Genomic DNA, 22,228 nt, shown 5'->3' on the forward strand with positions numbered 1-22,228 from the left:
GAAGAGAGATTAAGAATGGGGCCAATTGATTCAGTTACACACACAAATACATGAATAAAAACATAGACACACCTGTTATGCAGTGCAAGTAAGTAGTGAACTACATGTAGTTCAACTAGTAATTTAACTCCATTGTGGAGCAGTTTGGTGGTAGTTTAACTAGTAAATTAAAATCTCGGTAGTGTTTTCTGTAGTTAACTACTTTTTTGCCGTGTTGCCAACTACTGGAACAATTATTTTTTTTTGCCAAAATAAAATATGGGTGTATTAGGCAAGAATGTCCTCTTTTCGGCATCATACTTACCTAATTTTCACTTGAAACAGTTTTTGTGTTTAATAAGCTAAATTACACAGTTAACATTGGACTACAGAGTGATCTGTCATTGCAATTTGTAAACTATATTTTTCTTAAGGGTAGCTTTAGTGTAGCTTAACTTATTCCAATGTGAAGTAATTGGTAGCTTGGGTAAACTATATTTTCAGAGTAGCTTCCCTAACAATGCCTCTACATTCCAATCGAAAATTACCTGCACCATCTCCACAGTCAAAACCGAGAGCTTTTTCCCTGTGGAAACGCTAGCCTGGAAGGCCCCAGTGTATCCTGCTGATCTAAAAACGTTGTGATTAGTTCTAGTGACATTTGTTCTGTTGTTCTTGGCACTGAGGCTCGGCGGCCGGCTCCTTCTGCAACAACTCTGATCCTAATTGTTGTTGAATATTCCTAATCAACAGAGAACAGTCCCTCCCTCCACCACCACCACACAGCCATGCAGCTGTGTGGTGGGCCTGTTTGACATTCACAGTGAATAACTCAGGAGGGAAAAATAACACATTGGTCTGCTGCGAAAATAATAATAATAATGATCATACTCACTCGCCGAGGTTACCCCTTAGGTTGAGAGGCTATTTATACAGAAGTGATTATTGACTGCTCAAACTGTAATTTAACGAGTTCAGGGGAAGGGTGGTGGATGTCACAGTAGTTACAGCTGTTAACAATGCCATTTCTCATTCCCATTCGACTAGTTGGGATATTTTGAAAGAAGCAGTAAACATTGTGGAAGGTTGAGACAGATTGGAGGACAACTGCTGTTTGAGGAGTGGCGAGGCGTGTCTTCGGTTTGGCTGCTGCTTAGCTCCCTGCATATCATTTTCTGCACAGGGTATCTGTGCCCATTGATTTCAGTATCAGAAATGTCGGATCTTTCCACATGAACATAGTGGAGGCTGGGCTGAGTGTGGAGACATGTTATGTGAAGCGGGCAGTTTGTCGCCCCCAAAGCTGCTCTGAGGGTGTTTACTATTACAGCTTAGTATTGATAGACACATTTTCTTACTTGCTGTACATTTCTGTACGGGTAAAGGATGGTCAAAGTCCTTATTCCACCCAACGACAAATCCTTAATTATTACCATTATAGGTCAAATGAACATACTTTATCAATAAGGATCGAAATGTCACGTTCTTTCAAAATCGAACCCAGAAGCAGACCAGGACAAGGAGAGTAGGAAGAAGGTGAGTATTTATTTACAAGTGAATGTGAATGGGTAGATATATCCAGGTGGCGTAGCGGGCAGCGGTGGTGAGTTGATGGGAGTAAATAGGTGGATCCAATGGGGTAGCGGAATCCGACGACGACCAGGCGGGAATTGACTCAGGAAGCGGGATTCGTGACACGAAAGCTGTATTGAATGCTGTGAAAAGTCGATTTTATGGAGGTATAGATGGCGTGCGAATAACTCGTCCATTAACTTTCTTAATGCGCATTTTGAAGCCGCGGTGCTCTATAATATGCAATTGTCCTCATTTTCCCAGGCATCCGGGTGTGAAACCTCTCTCCTTGGTCACCCCTGATGTGGATGCTGGGTAAGACAGGCACATCATGCATGCAGGCAGGAGGACTAACCCAGCATCTTCCTCATTACAAAAACATAGTGGCCCATGTCTGGTTCTAATACTAAGTTCACGAGAGTTATCTGGCTCTAAGGTATGAAAAAAGCAATGTGCATTGTAAAAGGGAGGTTACATAAATGTGTAGGCTAACTGCACATTAGGCCGAACTGAAATAAAGAGAGGTATCCACCTATATTCAATAAGAATGCATACTGTATAGACAAAGCCCATTGAGGGCTGCAGGGAAACCTCAGAAATAACCATTAAAGCCATAAAAATAATCTCCATTTGCTACTAGAAAGCTAATTGAGTAATTATCTCTCCATTTAGTGCCTATGGTTACATTTTCTTATGGGCCCCAACTGAGATGTGTGAGTAGCTAACTTGATAGACAGAGTCTAATCTGACTAAAACCATTAAATCCTTAGACCCAGAAAAAGGAACAGATGCTTTTATAGAACTGTAATCAATTCACTAGACCAATTAATTTTTATTTTAGTTACAACAACAAAAAAGAGATTAAGACAACCGTTTTCATTTTTAATAAAGTTATGATTTGATTTGAGCATCCTCTAAATCAGGGGTGTCAAACATATGGCCCACGGGTAAAACAAAATAAGCATAATTTTTAAACATTTATTTACCTTATTTACTGAAATCAAATCGAAACTGTGTAGAAATGATAATGAACCAACATTCCAACAGTTTCTTAACTGTTTCCAGCTCGCTAATAATCAGCTAAGCTAGACAGTCAGGGAGCATTGACAATTCCTAAAACAATGGATAGAGGATTATTTTCTTCCAATTGTGACAGCAAAGAAATAACACCACATTATTTATGCTGCCCCCAGTGAAGAATGAATTTGACACCCCTGCTCTAAGTAGTATGTTATTGTTAATAATATAGATTTAAGTTTGCCGATGACACAACGGTGGTAAGTCCGATCACTGATGACGATAATTTTAATGGTAGGTTTATTTGAACAATGAGAGACAGAATAACAAAACAATCCAGAAAAATGCATGTAAAACATGTTATAAATTGATTTGCATTTTAATGAGGGAAATAAGTATTTGACCCCTCTGCAAATCCTGACTTAGTACTTGGTGGCAAAACCCTTGTTGGCAATCAGAGGTCAGACGTTTCTTATAGTTGGCCACCAGGTTTGCACACATCTCAGGAGGGATTTTGTCCCACTCCTCTTGCAGATCTTCTCCAAGTCATTAATGTTTCGTGGCTGACGTTTGGCAACTCGAACCTTCAGCTCCCTCCACAGAGATTTTCTATGGGATTAAGGTCTGGAGACTGGCTAGGCCACTCCAGGACCTTAATGTGCTTCTTCTTGAGCCACTCCTTTGTTGCCTTGGCCGTGTGTTTTAGGTAATTGTCATGCTGGAATACCCATCCATGACCCATTTTCAATGCACTGGCTGAGGGAAGGAGGTTCTCACCCAAGAGTTGACGGTACATGGCCCCGTCCATCGTCCCTTTGATGCGGTGAAGTTGTCCTGTCCCCCCTGTCCCCTCTGAATCATTTAGATGTTCATTGGCAAACTTCAGAAGGGCATGTATACAGTGGGGAGAACAACAATCCAGAAAATCACATTGTATGATTTTTAAGTAATTCATTTGCATTTTATTGCATGACATAAGTATTTGATACATCAGAAAAGCAGAGCTTAATATTTGGTACAGAAACATTTGTTTGCAATTACAGAGATAATATGTTTTCCTGTAGTTCTTGACCAGGTTTGCACACACTGCAGCAGGGATTTTGTCCCACTCCTCCATACAGACTTTTTCCAGATCCTTCAGGTTTCGGGGCTGTCGCTGGGAAATACTGACTTTCAGCTCCCTCCAAAGATTTTCTATTGGGTTCAGGTCTGGAGACTGGCTAGGCCACTCCAGGACCTTGAGATGCTTCTTACGGAGCCACTCCTTAGTTGCCCTGGCTGTGTGTTTCGGGTCGTTGTCATGCTGGAAAACCCAGCCACGACCCATCTTCCATGCTCTTACTGAGGGAAGGAGGTTGTTGGCCAAGATCTTGTGATTACATGGCCCCATCCATCCTCCCCTCAATACGGTGCAGTCGTCCTGTCCCCTTTGCAGAAAAGCATCCCCAAAGAATGATGTTTCCACCTCCATGCTTCACAGTTGGGATGGTGTTCTTGGGGTTGTACTCATCCTTCTTCTTCCTCCAAACACGACGAGAGGAGTTTAGACCAAAAAGCTCTATTTTTGTCTCATCAGACCACATGACCTTCTCCCATTCCTCCTCTGGATCATCCAGATGGTCATTGGCAAACTTCAGACGGGCCTGGACATGCTCTGGCTTGAGCAGTGCAGGATGCCTTGCATGCATGCCTTGCATGGATACCTTGCATGCACTGCAGGATTTTAATCCATGACGGCGTAGTGTGTTACTAATGGTTTTCTTAGACTGTGGCCCAGCTCTCTTCAGGTCATTGACCAGGTCCTGCCGTGTAGTTCTGGGCTGATCCCTCACCTTCCTCATGATCATTGATGCCCCACGAGGTGAGATCTTGCATGGAGCCCCAGACCGAGGGTGATTGGCCGTCATCTTAAACTTCTTAAATGTTCTAATAATTGCGCCAACAGTTGTTGCCTTCTCACCAAGCTGCTTGCCTATTGTCCTGTAGCCCCTCCCAGCCTTGTACAGGTCTACAATTTTATCCCTGATGTCCTTACACAGCTCTCTGGTCTTGGCCATTGTGGAGAGGTTGGAGTCTGTTTGATTTACTGTGTGGACAGGTGCAGTTAATACAGGTAATGAGTGGAGAACAGGAGGGCTTCTTAAAGAAAAACTAACAGGTCTGTGAGAGCCGGAATTCTTACTGGTTGGTAGGTGATCAAATACTTGTCATGCAATAAAATGCAAATGAATTACTTAAAAATCATACAATGTGATTTTCTGGATTTTTGTTTTAGATTCCGTCTCTCACAGTTGAAGTGTACCTATGATAAAAAAAGACCTCTACATGCTTTGTAAGTAGGAAAACCAGCAAAATCGGCAATGTATCAAATACTTGTTCTCCCCACTGTATGTGCTTAATTGAGCAGGTGGAAATTGCGGGCGCTGCAGGATTTCAGTCCTTCACGGCGTAGTGTGTTACCAATTGTTTTCTTGGTGACTATGGTCCCAGCTGCCTTGAGATCATTGACAAGATCCTCCCATGTAGTTCTGGGCTGATTCCTCACCGTTCTCGTGATCATTGCAACTCCACGAGGTGAGATCTTGCATGGAGCCCCAGGCCGAGGGAGAGATTGACAGTTCTTTTGTGTTTCTTCCATTTGCGAATAATCACACCAACTGTTGTCACCTTCTCGCCAAGCTGCTTGGCGATGGTCTTGTAGCCCATTCCAGCCTTGTGTAGGTCTACAATCTTGTCCCTGACATCCTTGGAGAGCTCTTTGGTCTTGGCCATGGTGGAGAGTTTGGAATCTGATTGATTGATTGATTGCTTCTGTGGACATGTGTATTTTATACAGGTAACAAACTGAGATTAGGAGCACTCCCTTTAAGTGTGTGCTCCTAATCTCAGCTCGTTACCTGTATAAAAGACACCTGAGAGCCAGAAATCTTTTTGATTGAGAGGGGGTCAAATACTTATTTCCCTCATTTAAATGCAAATCAATTTATAACATTTTTGACATGTGTTTTTCTGGATTTTTTTGTTGTTCTTCTGTCTCTCACTGTTCAAATAAACCTACCATTACAATTATAGACTGATCATTTCTTCGTCAGTTCGCAAACGTACAAAATCAGCAGGGGATCAAATACTTTTTTCCCTCACTGTACATCACTGGGGCAGAGATCCCTGCCATCCAGGACCTCTATACCAAGCAGTGTCAGAGGAAGGCCATACAAATTGTCAAAAGCTCCAGCCACCTAAGTCATAGACTGTTCTCTCTGCTACCGCATGACAAGTGCTACCGGAGCTCCAAGTCTGTGACCAAAAGGTTCCTGAACAGCTTCTACCCCCAAGCCATTAGACTGCTGAACAGTTAATCAAATGGCTACCCGAACTACACTACATGACCAAAAGTATGTGGACACTTGCTCGTCGAGCATCTAATTCGAAAATTATGGGCATTAATATGGAGTTAGTGCCCCCATTGCTGCTATAACAGCCTCCACTCTTCTGGGAAGACTTTCCACTAGATGTTGGAACATTGCTGCGGGGACTTTCTTCCATTCAGCCACAAGAGTATTAGTGAGGTTAGGCACTGATGATTAGGCCTGGCTCGCAGTCTGCATTCCAATTCATCCCGAATGTGTTCGATGGAGGTCAGGGTTCTTCTGTGCAGGCCAGTCAAGGTTTTCTACACCGACAAACCATTTCTGTACTGAACTCACTTTGTGCACGGGGGTGTTGTCTTGCTGAAACAAGAAAGGGCCTTCCCCAAACTGTAGCTACAAAGTGGGAATCACAGAATCGTCTAGAATGTCATTGTATGCTGTAGCGTTAAGATTTCCCCTCACTGGAATTAAGACCGAACCATGAAAAACAGCCCAGACCATTATTCCTCCTCAACCAAACTTTACATTTGGCACTATGTATTCGGGCAGGTAGTGTTCTACTGGCATCCGACAAACCCAGATTCGTCCGTCGGACTGCCAGATGGTGAAGCATGATTCATCACTTCAGAGAACGTGTTTTCACTGCTCCAGATTCCAATGGCGACGAGCTTTACACCACTCCAGCCAAAGCTTGGCATTGGTGATCTTAGGCATGAGTGTGGCTGCTCGGCCATGGAAAACTATTTCATGAAGCTCCCTATGAACAGTTCTTGAGAGGACGTTGCTTCCAGAGGCAGATTGGAACTCGGTAGTGAGTGATGCAACTGAGGACAGATGATTTTTACGCGCCACGCATTTCAGCACTCAGCGGTCCCGTTCTTTGAGCATGTGTGGCCTACCACTTCACTCTTGAGCCGTTATTGCTCTTAGACATTTACACTTCACAATAACATCACTTACAGTTGACTGGGGCAGCTTTAGCAGGGCAGAAATTTGACGAACTGACTTGTTGAAAAGTTGGCATCCTATGATGGTGCCACGTTGAAAGTCACTGAGCTCTTCAGTAAGGCCATTCGACTGCCAATGCCATTCTGTCTGTCAATGGAGATTGCATGGCTGTGTACTCAATTTTATACACCTGTCAGAAACGAGTGTGGTTGAAATAGTCGAATAAACTCATTTGAAGGGGTGTCCAACAGTGTTGTGTTTGAGACCAAGACCCGAGCAAATTGAGTCCAAGTCAAGACCAAGACCGGGAGGGGAACAAGGGGTCATAGAGTCAAGACCGATACCCAAATTCTTTTGTCAAATTAACACCATGATAAGAGTTCAAAATGTCCAGTATTTCTGTGATAATGTCAGAACAACATATGGATTATTTAGACATTCAGAATATTGAAAAAATACATGCAGGGGGAAATAGAGCCACCATAATTTATTATTAACCCAAACACAGTGGGGAACCATGGGTCCTTCTACGCCTTCAGAGAAGGGCTAAGGGTTTATAAAATAATAATATAATAATGATCATTACATTATTTTTAATGATGTTCTGATTTAACATCTTCAGTTTTCAGGATTTCTCTTTGCTGGTCTCTTGGGAGATAAATCTAGCTAGCTAAGTCAGTCATTGGCTAGGCCATCAGAAGCTAGATAAAGGCATCTGTCAACTGTATTAGGGCAACATTTTGGAGTGACAGTGGAATCAACCAATCACATTTTGACTTAATGAGTGGGACAATTTTTGTTAGCTTCTAATTTGTTAGCTTCTCCCTTTTCAAGAATAACTTTCACCAAGAAGTTAAGTTTCAAATGATCATCATCTGGTGAGTGAAACTCAGTTATTTATTGCAGCACGCTTGCTGTTGTTAGCCATCTCTTTGGAAATAACTGTGTGTGAAACATTGTTTAATTTTTAAGTAGAACTGACAACATTTTAGCAACACACAATCTTATTAAAATCTGTTCATATACACCCCCACTTAAAACATTTCTGATAAGCAACCACTTAGATATGGTAATTTTCACATTTTCATAAATTCTTTTGGAATTACACATACTAAGACATTTGTGAAAATTATATATCAATATAGCGTGGGAAAGCTGCCGTGCATTTGGACAATTAATAGACACTGCAATAAAAACATCTGTCTTGTCCAGGACCAGAGTCTACACAGACTGATGCGCTATAGCCAATCAGAGCAACAGTAGACCTTTATATACTGAACAGAAATATAAACACAAAATGCAACAATTTATAACATTTTACAGAGTTACAGTTAATATGAGGAAATCTGTCAATTTAAATAAATAAATTAGGCTCTAATCTATGGATTTCACATAACTGGGAATACAGATATGCGTCTGTTGGCCACAGACACCTTTAAAATGTCGGGGCTTGGATCAGAAAACCAGTCAATGGTGTGACCACCATTTGCCTCATGCAGCGCGACACATCTCCTTTACATCGAGTTGATCAGGCTGTTGATTGTGGCCTGTGGAATGCTTATCTCACTCCTCTTCAATGGCTGTGCAAAGTTGCTGGATATTGGCGGGAACTGGAACACGCTGTCGTACATGTTGATCCAGAGCACACAAACACGCTCAATGGGTGACATGTCTGGTGAGTATGAAGAACTCAGACATTCTCAGCTTCCAGGAATTGTGTACAGACCCTTGCGAGATGGGTCCGTGAATTATCATGCTGAAACATGAGGTGATGGCGGCGGATGAATGGCATGATAACGGGCCTCAGGATCTCATCACGGTATCTCTGTGCACTCAAATTACCAGCAATAAAATGCAATTGGGCCTCCAAGGTGGTGCAGTGGTCTAAGGCTGTGCCACTAGAGATTCTGGGTTCGAATCCAGGCTCTGTCACAGCCGGCTGCGACCGGGTGACCCATGTGGTCTAATTGGATTTCTGCAATTATGTAAACACCACAGGAGTCCTCTTACATTTTGGGAACTTTAGAGTTCTATTGATTAAAACAACCATGAAAAGGTAGGCTCTCTTCTCCCTCAGTTGTGAGGCAGAGCAAGATAAGCTAAAATCTAATGAAGGAACATTAGATAAACCCTCTCAAACTTTCTCAACTAGTTGGCTGTCAAAATTGTATTGATAAAGGATGTCGAATTGTCGCCTCGTTGTCAATGCATGCTTGTCCCAACCAAGAACACAAGCTAACTGCCGAAAGTTGGCTGGCATGCTAGTTAGCTACTACCAGACACAAGAGATCGAGAACACCTCACTCTGACCATTTTACTCACTGCAGCAGAGCTGGTTAGGCTGTTTAATAACATCTAGAGCATTGACTAACTGTTACCGTAAACTCACCCCTTTCCGTACAAATGTGCGGCATTCAAACGAGGCTGCAATGAAAACGAATGGACTGCAGTGACTGTGTTGGCATCAAAGTCCGGGGTGTGAAACTACGTTTCGATTCAGCATTGATTGACATGGTAATGGACTAACAGTATTGGAGAAAAGATGAAAAAACTAACCCCTTTGATGCTGTACATTACATCATGACATGTCACTACGTAACGTACAGCGTGCATTTTCAACTTATTTTGTGCCATACAGCCTCTCTCCACCAGGGGTAGCCCTTCTCTCGCAGATTAAAATTTAATACCTATTGTTGCCTTAGTTATCATTTACTGGTAGATATCATAAATCAAAACATCTTTCCTTCCCTGGTTACCAATGTCATTCTTCTGTGAGCTGTTCCATGCAAAAACCAGTTGAGAGCGGCACACTCTTGCTGCCTGCAGATGATATTCCACTAAAACTAGGCTGTGTGTGTGGTACACAGGTGAATATACTGTATTTCACCTGCTTTGTGATTGTGTAGACTACTTTGTGCATGATTTCTCTATTGTACTACATAATTGATCAATTGTATACCTCCACTACACTACTTTGATATATATAAGCATCAGTAGGGATTAAGAAGTGAGAATAAACAATGTCCACTGGGGAAAAAAAGTAGGTATACAGTTTATACCTGCATATACCCTCCAATACACCACTGGCACTTTGAGTTTTACAAAAAGGTATTATGGTTGCTGTCCTTTCAGAATCACAAACATGTCACACACTGAAGACCTATAGGTTCGCCACTGTGCAAACATGTTTATAATAGATATAAAGGCTTTTAATATTAATGTTTCAAGAAAGAAGTGTATATATAGACCGGTCTCGAGTACCATAACACTGGTATATAGTGTATTTAAATTGACCCCCTTTATTTGCACTGACAATCTTGCACTGGCTCTATGCACACTCACTGGACTCTAACCAGACACTCACACATACTACACTACACTCCAACACACACAAAACACACCAACACATGCATATTGATACTCTATTTATTGTCTATCCTGATTGCCTTGTCACTTATACCCCTACCTACATGTAAATATTACCTAAATAACCTCAATTGCCTCGTACCGGTACTCCTTGTATATAGCCTCATTATTGTAATTTTAGTGTTACTTTTTTTGTGTGTTTTTTTTTGCACATTGTTTGTACTTTTCAGTTATGCATTGTTGGGAAAGGGCTCATAAGAATTTTACAGTGAAGTCTACACTTGTTGTATTCGGCACGTGACAAATACATTTGATCTGATTTTATTAAGTGGTGTTTCATTTTTTTAAAGAAGTGCTAATAAAGGACAATAGTTTAACACTTGAGCAGTGGCAGAAAAAGAGCAGTGTCGGGTAATGACTTAGTTTTCAGTGGCATGTCATTTTATCAAGCTGTGTTTATGAGGTCAATACCATCGCCCACAGGGGACACAGAGCATGTGAACTATTATACACTGTGTAACAGAGATTGCAAGGACACAAATAATAGGCTTTCATTTGATCTCCAAAAAGCATGGAATACTCCTTTTCCAAATCGCTTTGGACAAGCTGACAGTGGCGGGAAGAGACTTGAGGGAAGTGCCCTGGGATGAGCAAGAGCAACACTAAGGGCTTAATTCAATCTGTATCGCTGAAGCTTTACAGATTGCGCGATCAAAATGTTAAGGTCATTTCTGATTGAGCTGACTTATGCAGCGTTTACCGTGAATGCAGCCTCTGCTAACATGGGAACAGTGCCTTTAAATTTCAATCATGCTGTAACCCCAAACTTCAGCGCTGCGGATTGAATCCAGCCCTTAGAGAGACAAGACAGAGGATACTCGTTATGAACTGGGAGTGAGCCCATGTGATGCCATTCATTTTCAGGCCCTTTTTAAAAATGCAATAAAGTAAAGTGGCAGTGAAGGGAGACGTGATGATTACAAACTCGGACAGCTGATATGGGTTTTCTCAGGTACTGTCACACATGCGTGCACGTGTCACATGCACACACACGTGTAAGCACACTATACCAGCCCTTTAAATACACACACACACACACACACACACACACTATTACACACTCACTGTGTATATCCATGTGATAGGATACACTATCACACGGATGTCCTGGGTACTACTGACCTGTATGGCTCACCAGTCAACAGTACAGTAGTGCGTTATCGTTACCTGACATGATACCAGCCCGACAGACAAAGACCTTGAATATAAGGCAACTCAGGAAGGAGACGCGTTCTGAGAGATGAACGTACTTTGGTGCGAAAAGTGCAAATCAATCCCAGAACATCAGCAAAGGACCTTGTGAAGATGCTGGAGGAAACAGGTACAAAGGTATCTATATCCTCAGTAAAACGAGTCCTATAGCGACATAACCTGAATGGCCGCTCAGCAAGGAAGAAGCCACTGCTCCAAAACCACCATAAAAAAAGCCAGACTACGGTTTGCAACTGCACATGGGGACAAAGACTGTACTGGTCTGATGAAACAAAAATAGAGCTGATTGGCTATAATGACCATCGTTAAGTTTGGAGGAAAAAGGGGGAGGGTTGCAAGCCGAAGAACACCATCCTAATCGTGAAGCAATCGTGGCAGCATCATGCTGTGGGGGTGCTTTGCTGCAGGAGGGACTGGTGCACTTCACAAAATAGGCGGCATGATGAGGCAGGAAAATTATGTGGATATATTGAAGCAACATCTCAAGACATCAGTCAGGAAGTTAAAACTTCCTCGCAAATGGATCTTCCAAATGAACAATGACCCCAAGCATACTTCCAAATTTGTGGCAAAATGGCTTAAGGACAACAAAGTCAAGGTATCGGAGTGGCCATCACAAAGCCCTGACCTCAATCCTATAGAAAAGGATTTGTGGGCAGAACTGAAAAAGCTTGTGCGAGCAAGGAGGCCTACAAACCTGACTCAGTTACACCAGCTCTGTCAGGAGGAAAGGGACAAAATTTGAACAACTTATTGTGGGAAGCTTGTGGAAGGCTACCCGAAACAACATTTGACACAAGATAAACAATTTAAAGGCAATGCTACCAAATACTAATTGAGTGTATGTAAACTTCTGACCCACTGGGAAGGTGATGAAATAAATCATTCTCTCTACTATTATTCTGACATTTCACATTCTTAAAATGAAGTGGTGATCTTAACTGACCTAAGACGGGGATTGAATATCAGGAATTGTGAAAAACTGATTGTAAATGTATTTGGCTATGGTGCATGTAAACTTCCGACTTCAACTGTAGCTATTTAAAATAATGGCCTTTACAGGGGTGCTTCTACACCTGCATTGCTTGCTGTTTGGGGTTTTAGGCTGGGTTTCTGTACAGCACTTTGAGATATCAGCTGATGTACGAAGGGCTATATAAATAAATTTGATTTGATTTGATTTGATTTAAAACTTCTTATGGCTGCAGGGGCAGTATTGAGTAGCTTGGATAAAAGGTGCCCAGAGAAAACGGCCTGCTCCTCAGTCTCAGTTGCTAATATATGCATATTATTATTAGTAGTAGTAGTATTGGATAGAAAACACTCTGAAGTTTCTAAAACTGTTTGAATGATGTCTGAGTATAACAGAACTCACATGGCAGACAAAAACCTGAGAAGAAATCTGAACAGGAAGTGAAATCCAAACAGAAATCTGAGGTTGGTCGATTTTCAACGCAGGCCCTATTGAATTCACATTGAGATATGGATGAAGTTGCACTTCCTAGGGCTTCCACTAATGTCAACCGTCTTTAGAAACTTGAATGAGGCTTCTACTGTGTTGTTGGCCTGAATAAGAGCTGACTGAGTCAGGTTACTGGCAGAGAGCCATTTTATGGTCACGTGCATTCCACATGATTATCGACCTGCGTTCCATTGCTTCTCTAGACAGAAAGGAATTCTCCGGTTGGAACTTTATTGAAGATTTATGATAACAACACCCTAAAGATTGATTCTATACTTAGTTTGAAATGTTTCTTCGACCTGTAATATAACTTAATAAAGTTTTTGTCCGACGTTCGGCTGGACAAGCACGAGCGTTTGGATATGTGTACATAACGAGCTAACGAAAACAGCTACTTGGACATAAATAATGGACATTATCGAACATATCAAGCATTTATTGTGGAACTAGGATTCCTGGGAGTGTATTCTATTGAAGATCATCAAAGGTAAGGGAATATTTATAATGTGATTTCTGGTTTCTGTTGACTCCAACATGGCGGAAAATTGAATTTATTAGCGCCTTCTCATCGTTTGCATTAAGGAGAGGTATATCTATAATTCCATGAGTATAACTTGTATTATCATCTACATTTATGATGAGAATTTTTGTTGAATCGATGTGGCTATGCAAAATCACTGGATGTTTTTGGAACTAGTGAACGCAACACGCCAATGTAAACTCACATTTCTTTATATAAATATGAACTTTATCAAACAAAACATACATGTATTGTGTAACATGAAGTCCTATGAGTGTCATCTGATGAAGATAATTCAAGGTTAGTGATTCATTTTATCTCTATTTGTGCTTTTTGTGACTCCTCTCTTTGGCTGGAAAAATGGCTGTGTTTTTCTGTGGCTTGGTGGTGACCTAACATAATCGTTTGTGGTGCTTTCACTGTAAAGCCTATTTGAAATCAGACACTGTGGTGGGATTAACAACAAGATTACCTTTAAAACGGCATAAGATACATGTATGTTTGAGGAATTTTAATTATGAGATTTCAGGTTTTTTTTTATTTGGCGCCCTGCACTTTCACTGGCTGTTGTCATATCATCCCGTTAACGGGATTGCGGCCCTAAGAATTAACTTCTGTTGTTACTAAAGAACGCTCAGATCAACCCTTAAAGAGATGGGAGGGGCTAAAGCTTAAGAGTGTGTGAATGATGCTGAATGGGTGTAGACAAAGAAGGGCTCTCCGGTAGTAGAGCTTGCTGTTTTTTCGACTCCACAAATGAGCTTTTAACAAGGCGCACCTGTTATTTGAAATGTATTCCAGGTGACTACCTCATGAAGTTTGTTGAGAGAATGCCAAGAGTGTGCAAAGTTGTCATCAAGGCAAAGGGTGGCTCTTTTGAAGAATCTCAAATATAAAATACATTTCGATTTGATTAACAGATTTTTGGTTACTATCTGATTCCATACAGTATGTGATATTTAATGGTCTTCATGTCTTCATTATTATTCTACAATGTAGAAAAATGTAGAAAATAGTAAAATTAAAGGAAAACCCAAACAATGAGTCAACTTTTGACTGGTACTGTATATATACAGTGGGGAGAACAAGTATTTGATACACTGCCGATTTTGCAGGTTTTCCTACTTACAAAGCATGTAGAGGTCTGTAATTTTTGTCATAGGTACACTTCAACTGCGAGAGACAAAAATCCAGAAAATCACATATGATTTTTAAATAATTAATTTGCATTTTATTGCATGACATAAGTATTTGATACATCAGAAAAGCAGAACTTAATATTTGGTACAGAAACATTTGTTTGCAATTACAGAGATCATACGTTTCCTGTAGTTCTTGACCAGGTTTGCACACACTGCAGCAGGGATTTTGGCCCACTCCTCCATACAGACCTTCTCCAGATCCTTCAGGTTTCGGGGCTGTCGCTGGGCAAAACAGACTTTCAGCTCCTTCCAAAGATTTTCTATTGGGTTCAGGTCTGGAGACTGGCTAGGCCACTCCAGGACCTTGAGATGCTTCTTACGGAGCCACTCCTTAGTTGCCCTGGCTGTGTGTTTCGGGTCGTGTTGGAAGACCCAGCCACGACCCATCTTCAATGCTCTTACTGAGGGAAGGAGGTTGTTGGCCAAGATCTCGTGATACATGGCCCCATCCATCCTCCCCTCAATATGGTGCAGTCATCCTGTCCCCTTTGCAGAAAAGCATTCCCAAAGAATGATGTTTCCACCTCCATGCTTCACGGTTGGGATGGTGTTCTTGGGGTTGGACTCATCCTTCTTCTTCCTCCAAACACGGCGAGTGGAGTTTAGACCAAAAAGCTCTATTTTTGTCTCATCAGACCACATGACCTTCTCCAATTCCTCCTCTGGATCATCCAGATGGTCATTGGCAAACTTCAGACGGACCTGGACATGCGCTAGCTTGAGCAGGGGGCCCTTGCGTGCGCTGCAGGATTTTAAAATATGACGGCGTAGTGTGTTACTAATGATTTTCTTTGAGACTGTGGTCCTAGGTCTCTTCAGGTCAGTGACTAGGTCCTGCTGTGTAGTTCTGGGCTGATCCCTCACCTTCCTCGTGATCATTGATGCCCCACGAGGTGAGATCTTGCATGGAGCCCCAGACCAAGGATGATTGACCATCATCTTGAACTTCTTCCATTTTCCAATAATTGCGCCAACAGTTGTTGCCTTCTCACCAAGCTGCTTGCCTATTGTCCTGTAGCCCATCCCAGCCTTGTGCAGGTCTACAATTTTATCCCTGATGTCCTTACACAGCTCTCTGGTCTTGGCCATTGTGGAGAGGTTGGAGTCTGTTTGAATGAGTGTGTGGACAGGTGTATTTTATACAGGTAACGAGTTCAAACAGGTGCAGTTAATACAGGTAATGAGTGGAGAACAGGAGGGCTTCTTAAAGAAAAACTAACAGGACTGTGAGAAACGGATTTCTTACTGGTTGGTAGGTGATCAAATACTTATGTCATGCAATAAAATGCTAATTAATTACTTAAAAATCATACAATGTGATTTTCTGGATTTTTGTTTTAGATTCTGTCTCTCACAGTTGAAGTGTACCTATGATAAGAATTACAGGCCTCTACATCCTTTGTAAGTAGGAAAACCTGCAAAATCGGCAGTGTATCAAATACTTGTTCTCCCCACTGTATATATACGTGTGTGTGTGTGTGTGTGTGTGTAATTTGTTCTTCAATTATGTAATTGGATAGGACAGGTGGGTCAAATTATCAACCTGAGGTATGTTGCACGTGGCAAACTTTGATACAGGAAACGACTCATAGGAAGAAATTAAATGGTGTTCTTAACTATTGTGTCCAGTTACATGAATTGCTCTTATGCCTTTGTAGCAACTCTGTAATTACACCATTGTATTATGTTGTTACATAGTACATGTTGTCACATTACAATTACTTAAATAAATTGAAGGAACAATATTGTCAATGTAACAATTATACATTATGTAAAGTGTGACCAAATAATCCTGTATTCAGTATTACAGAAATGTGAGGGGATGTGTCTGAGCTAGGAGAATTTATTTAATATATTCCTTGTTTTATTTGGTCGAGAGCAATCAATATGCACAGTAAATCAAGGATAGTACAAATCACAGTGATAAAAAAAATATGGGTTAAATTGACTCGATTGGGAAATATCTTCAGCAGAGTGATACGCTCCCTGGAGTTAGTGTTGATAACTGGAAGGAGTAGTTTTTACTCCATTAATAAGAGTAACCAGAGACAGGAACCCAATCCCAAATCGACCCCTAGACCCTACACCATATGCACTTGTGGAGATCTGTGAGGATTTGACAATACAATACAGTGCCACTCACGGCCCGCTACCAAAACCTGCGGACTCTACTTCACTGCAGCCATGTTAATCCTCGCAAGGTTGCAGGCCCAGACTGCATCCCCAGCGGCGTCCTCAGAGCATGCACAGACCAGCTGGCTGGTGTCTTTACGGATGTTCTGATGTTCAAACATGCTTCAAGAGGGCCACCATTGTCCCTGTTCCCAAGAAAGCTAAGGTAACTGAGCTAAACGACTACTGCCCCGTAGCACTCACTTCTGTCATCATAAAGTGCTTTGAGAGACTAGTCAAGGACCATATCACCTCCACCCTACCAGACACCCTAGACCCACTCCAATTTGCTTACCGCCCAAATAGGTCCACAGACGATGCAATCTCAACCACACTCCACACTGCCCTAACCCATCTGGACAAGAGGAATACCTATGTGAGAATGCTGTTCATCGACTACAGCTCAGCATTGAACATCATAGTACCCTCCAAGCTCGTCATCAAGCTCGAGACCCTGGGTCTCGACCCCGCCCTGTGCAACTGGGTACTGGACTTCCTGACGGGCCGCCCCCAGGTGGTGAGGGTAGGTAACAACATCTCCACCCGCTGATCCTCAACAGTGCGTTCTGAGCCCTCTCCTGTACTCCCTGTTCACCCATGACTGCGTGGCCATGCACGCCTCCAACTCAATCATCAAGTTTGCGGACGACACAATAGTGGTAGGCTTGATTACCAACAACGACGAGATGGCCTACAGGGAGGAGGTGAGGGCCCTCGGAGTGTGGTGTCAGGAAAATAACAAAACAAAGGAGATGATTGTGGACTTCAGGAAACAGTAGAGGGAGCACCCCCCTATCCACATCGATGGGACAGTAGTGGAGAGGGTAGTTAGTTTTAAGTTCCTCGGTGTACACATCACGGACAAACTGAATTGGTCCAGAGGCGCAGCAGCGCCTCTTCAACCTCAGGAGGCTGAAGAAATTTGGCTTGTCACCAAAAGCACTCACAAACTTCTACAGATGCACAATCGAGAGCACCCTGTCGGGCTGTATCACCTCCTGGTACGGCAACTGCTCCGTCCACAACCGTAAGGCTCTCCAGAGGGTAGTGAGGTCTGCACAACGCATCACCGGCGGCAAACTACCTGCCCTCCAGGACAGCTACACCACCCGATGTCACAGGAAGACCATAAAGATCATCAAGGACAACAACAACCGAGGTAAGGCGAGGTAAGTACAGGTGCATCAAAGCAGGGACCGAGAGACTGAAAAACAGCTTCTATTTCAAGGCCATCAGACTGTTAAACAGCCACCACTAACATTGAGTGGCTGCTGCCAACACACTCACTCAACTCCAGCCACTTTAATAATGGGAATTGATGTAAAATATATCACTAGCCACTTTAAACAATGCTACTTAATATAATGTTTACATACCCTACATTACTCATCTCATATGTATATGTATGGCGTGGCGGAGATCTTTGTGGGCTATACACGGCCTTGTCTCATGATGGTAAGTTGGTGGTTGAAGATATCCCTCTAGTGATGTGGGGGCTGTGCTTTGGCAAAGTGGGTGGGGTTATATCCTTCCTGTTTGGCAGTGTCCTCGGGGGGCCACAGCCACAGTGTCTCCTGACCCCTCCTGTCTCAGCCTCCAGTATTTATGGTGTAGTAGTTTGTGTCGGGGGGCTAGGGTCAGTTTGTTATATCTGGAGTACTTCTCCTGTCCTATCCTGTGTCCTGTGTGAATTTAAGTAAGTATGCTCTCTTTCTCTCTTTCTTTCTCTCTCTCGGAGGACCTGAGCCCTAGGACCATGCCTCAGGACTACCTGACATGATGACTCCTTGCTATCCCGAGTCCACCTGGCTGTGCTGCTGCTCCAGTTTCAACTGTTCTGCCTGTGATTATTATTATTTGACCATGCTGGTCATTTATGAACATTTGAACATCTTGGCCATGTTCTGTTATAATCTCCACCCGGCACAGCAAGAAGAGGACTGGCCACCCCACATAGCCTGGTTCCTCTCTAGGTTTCTTCCTAGGTTTTGGCCTTTTCTAGGGAGTTTTTCCTAGCCACCGTGCTTCTACACCTGCATTGCTTGCTGTTTGGGGTTTTAGGCTGGGTTTCTGTACAGCACTTTGAGATATCAGCTGATGTACGAAGGGCTATATAAATAAATTTGATTTGATGTATATACTGTACCCTATATCATCTACTGCATCTTTATGTAATACATGAATCTCTAGCCACTTTAAACTATGCCACTTTGTTTACATACCCTACATTACTCATGTCATATGTGTATACTGTACTTGATACCATCTACTGCATTTTGCCTATGCCGTTCTGTACCATCACTCATTCATATATCTTTATGTACATATTCTTTATCCCTTTACACTTGTGTGTGTATAAGGTAGTAGTTTTGGAATTGTTAGGTTAGATTACTCGTTGGTTATTACTGCATTGTCAGAACTAGAAGCACAAGCATTTCGCTACACTCGCATTAACATCTGCTAACCATGTGTATGTGACAAATACATTTGATTTGATAACCTTGTCCTCTGATAGGCTAGGTGAAGGTTTCACCTGTCAAATCGTCTCAGATCTCCACAATTGCATAAAGTGTAGGATCTAGGGGCCGATTTGGAATTGGGCAAGGGAGTTAAATCTATGGAGTTATCCACAAATGTGGGAGGGGCCTAATATTTCCCAGCATGCCTTGTTGATTTGTTTAATTGTTTGTTTCATTATGTGTTTCCGCATGTACATTGATTGTTTTTGATCTTATGCTACACACAGATAAGAAACATGCATATTTCTAAACTAATCCAATCTGTAAGTGGTTGTATTTATAGCAATCATTGGTAAGATTGCTGTTCCAGTTTACATGCTGTAGGTAGTCTTCATGTACGCCATTTCATCCTTAATTTGACAGGCATTCTGATTGCTTGTAAATTATATAGAAGAGCTGGATATCTTCCTGCATGTTGGCTTCCAGAAATTTCAAACCACCTTAATGTGAAATATTCAAATAAACATGTACATCCTTATAACTCAAATTAACTAAACTGAAAGAGGAATGTTCTCTGCTTGATTGTTAATTCACAACAAAAAAGTTTACAATGACAAGGGAGTTCATTAAAAACAACACTGAAAATACTAAAATGGCAATTGGAGTAACTCTGAGAGTTGGATATTTACTCCATTTAGTTTTGTTTTAATGCCAAAAATATCAACACCATGACCAGTGTAGTTTTAACATAAAATGGGGGTGTCCAGTCTAAGTATTGCCACCAGTCATACGACAGGACCATATAGAACATTCAAATTATTTTCAAAAGGCTAGTCCTTATAGCTGGTATAACCTACTGTTACATTGTAACAAATGTTATATTTCAATGGCGAACATGTATAAAGATGACAGAGCACAGATACTATATGATGTCATTGTTTTTACCACATAGTCTTTAAACTATGGGGTGCGACATGGTTCAATGCACCAATAAATTAACACAATATACTTTTTAAAATTGCTGCTGTCTTGGAGCTAGAATAGGCATCATGCTAATGCCGATACAAAGAAAGAGTAACGTAGAGAAATATGGCAAACGAGGCATTTGTGGTAAGTGCATGAGGCAGCCATCTTCATGCACTTCCTCCATTGCTGCCATGTTGGACAATTTCATTCCAGTTACAATGAAAATGTGAGTGTTATTGTCATAGAACATTTGGTGACAGCATCTTAGCGGCCAAAACAGGACGTCAGTATGGCAACATGGCCCAGTTGTATACTAGTTGTACACTATTTTGCAAAAACAATTTGAGCAACCCGAAAATACTTAAACTGGTTGTAAATCTGCTTATCCGACCAGATAACAACCAACATATGACATCTTTCCTAAATGTTCAATACATCACTGCTCAGACTATTGTTAGGTTCCTAATACTGTATTGGTTATTAAAGCCACTGCACATACCTGTCTACTCTGACCAGGTAACGAGGAGGTCTGATACTAGATGCTTGGTCCCAGTGCTCTCAGCCCGGGACTGTACAATGGAATCCTGCAATTTAAAAGAAGCATGATAAGCAGAGTGATTTCACTACAGAGACGTAACCTGTCGCAGCAGAGGCTCACCTGAGACCTTATCACTAAAAACACCCTGTGGATTCAATTAGGGAGTCCAGGATTACTGATGCAGCATCTGGATGATAAAATATTATTCCCTACAGAGCTTTACATTGCAAATATTGTATGATACCCCCCGTATGTGCCAATATTCTGTCCTATTTAAAGAGGATATGTTGCATGTCTTGATGGCGTTCAACAGGGAAAAGATAGTTAGGCAACATCTTTTGGTGAAAAATCAGTTCACTGTGAGATAACGGTAGTTTCTTACTAATAGGCTACTGCAATGTATGTTGGTTAGAAACAAGTGATCTGGGGACTCGTGTTTTCCAAAGCTCGAAGGTAACCCATAGGATTACTGTTGATCAAAGATTGAGGTCTGGTCTGTCCAGAACCCAACCATGCTCCTCAAAACATGGCCGTATCATAACACATGCTCGATGTTGAAAATATTCGATCATCGTGCTTAAGAAAAAAAGTTACTACCCACTGGATTTTGCACACTATAGAAGACATACTTTCTCTACAACGTGAATTGGAGTTAGCTCCTGGAAGAACCTGCTGAAGATCAAAGGATCAAACACCTGTCATTTTCAGCCCAGACCCCTGCAAAGAAGTGGCAGCCTGCTCTTGCCTAAGGCAATACACCTGAGCTTTCCATTTAAAATTCCCTTACACTTCACACGGTTGCTATACTTCTGTTATGCTTTCACAGAGATTTTAACACTTCTGTCCCCGGTGACAGTGAACATTACTGCTGGAAAAATGACGGTCAAAAATACAAAATCTGTCATTCAGTTTTATGTGAAAACACATTTGTCTCATGGAGTGCTTAAATTAATTATCTAGTCAATTAACTCAAAAGTTTGGTTTATCTTCTCAGAACCATTTTGGTTGTTCATGCCATATTCAGTAAGACTACATTTCTTTGATTAAAATTGGACTTGGGATGCAGGCACTTTACTCACTCTTAATGGGAATCTTCCTCAGTCAACGAGAGGCTTAGCAATTAACAGACTTAAGAGAAGAAGACTTGGAATGATAAGCTACGTGATGCATATCTACGGGAGTATTTCTGTACCAGTATGTCTGAGTCATTTTAAAAGCATTCCATGCATAGGCTGAAGCATTCCCTGGCCCAAAATTAAGCCCTACATTAAAACACCTTGACTTATATTTAAACAAGTTTAGCTCAGATGGACTTCAAGAAGGCGTCCCACTCTCAGAAACAGTCATTCAACAGTTTCATGTTTTTCAGACCTGGGTCCAAAAAGTA

General features: G+C 41.8%; 1 protein-coding gene across 1 annotated transcript in view; it reads right to left on the reverse strand.

The window, feature by feature from the left end:
• The window catches only part of raly (RALY heterogeneous nuclear ribonucleoprotein), a 161,156-nt gene that overhangs the window by 137,280 nt on the left and 1,648 nt on the right, over positions 1-22,228 (reverse strand). The window contains exon 2 of the mRNA XM_024444889.2: positions 20,803-20,887. The gene's annotated coding sequence lies outside the window, so the exon portion shown is untranslated. The remainder of the gene's footprint in view (positions 1-20,802; positions 20,888-22,228) is intronic.

Source organism: Oncorhynchus tshawytscha, linkage group LG02, assembly GCF_018296145.1.
Source record: "Oncorhynchus tshawytscha isolate Ot180627B linkage group LG02, Otsh_v2.0, whole genome shotgun sequence".
NCBI lineage: Eukaryota > Metazoa > Chordata > Actinopteri > Salmoniformes > Salmonidae > Oncorhynchus > Oncorhynchus tshawytscha.